At 57.0% G+C, this 1,222-nt stretch overlaps 1 pseudogene; it reads left to right on the top strand.

Annotated features, from left to right (window-relative positions):
• Positions 1-230: 230 nt before the first annotated feature.
• On the top strand, positions 231-1,214 carry LOC104495183 (annotated as a pseudogene).
• The last annotated feature ends 8 nt before the right edge of the window (positions 1,215-1,222 follow it).

The following is a 1,222-nucleotide window of genomic DNA, read 5'->3' as shown; positions in this document are numbered from 1 at the left end:
TTGGCTTTTGCCACCTTTTAACTTTCTTCAGTTGTACTGAAATCCAGCTTTTTAATGACAGCCCTTCAAAAGAGCAGGGTGCCTTTTTATTATGGTTTCTTTTTTTTCAGTCTGCTTTTAAACCCCTCAGCTGATACGTGGTTTCTCAGGGTGGGTGAGTCACTGGCAGTTTTGAATTTGCACCACCAGGTTCGGTTCTAACCCTCTGCCTCTGCTTCTCCCCCTGCCAGATGGATCACACCTCCTTCCCCTGCGGCTGCACCAAGGACGGCTGCGGCAACACCGAGGGCAGGATCGAGTTCAACCAGGCGCGTGTGCAGACCCACTTCATCCACACCATCATGAAGCTGGAGCTGGAGAAGCAGCAGCAGAGCAGCGAGAAGATGGTAGAGGCTCAGCCCCCTTTTCGGGAACGGCTCCCACCGCTGGCATGCACAGCAGGGAAGGGCTCCCTGGAGGAGTGTGCGGTGCCGCTGGCACCCGCCTTCCAGTTCAGCCCCGACCTGGAGGCCCTGGGGGAGAACAGCTGCAGCAGCGACATGACAGACTCCTCCATCTCCTCCCACCCCAGTGAGGATCTGGAGGAGCCCTACGAGAGCCTCCCCTCTGACAAATCCCAGTCGGACGTGGACGACGACGGCTTGGCACGCATCCTCCACTTCAACGATTCGGATGCTGAGGAAGAGGGGGGCCGTGGCCAGGGTGACCTGAGCTGCTTCCATCCCACCGACTTCTTCATCGAGGACCACGGTGGCGAGGCCAAGCCTGTCCCCAGCCACTTGTCCCACCTCTCTGAGTGCCTGGACGAGAATGCCAACCAGGACAGCGGAGGTTTGCTGGAGGACGCTGCCCACGCGCGGTGCGATGGGCTGTCCTGCTGCACCTCATCCCCAGCTGAGCCCTGCTCCAAGAGCTATGCCGACCTCAGCCTTTCCTCTGACTCCTTGGATTTCTTCCAGTCCTTCTCGGACTATAACTTGGGACCCCTTTACAACTCCTTAAAGGAGTATGAGAACCTCGATAACTTCTCAGCGTTACAGTTTCAGTTGCCTAATTTCCCTGGCTTCCCACAAGCCGGAGATCAGGGCTCCTGCTTCTTGGAGTCCCTCATCGGTTTGTCCGAATCCGTCCCTGAAACCCCAGCCCCTTTCACAGACAATCAGCTTTTGGAGGATGCCATCAAGTCATCGCTGATGGAGACGGTGAAAGTGTGAAACGCCCC

This window comes from Buceros rhinoceros, unplaced genomic scaffold, assembly GCF_000710305.1.
Source record: "Buceros rhinoceros silvestris isolate BGI_N320 unplaced genomic scaffold, ASM71030v1 scaffold20436, whole genome shotgun sequence".
Taxonomy (NCBI): Eukaryota; Metazoa; Chordata; class Aves; order Bucerotiformes; family Bucerotidae; genus Buceros; species Buceros rhinoceros.
This window is presented reverse-complemented; position numbering and strand designations above follow the sequence as displayed.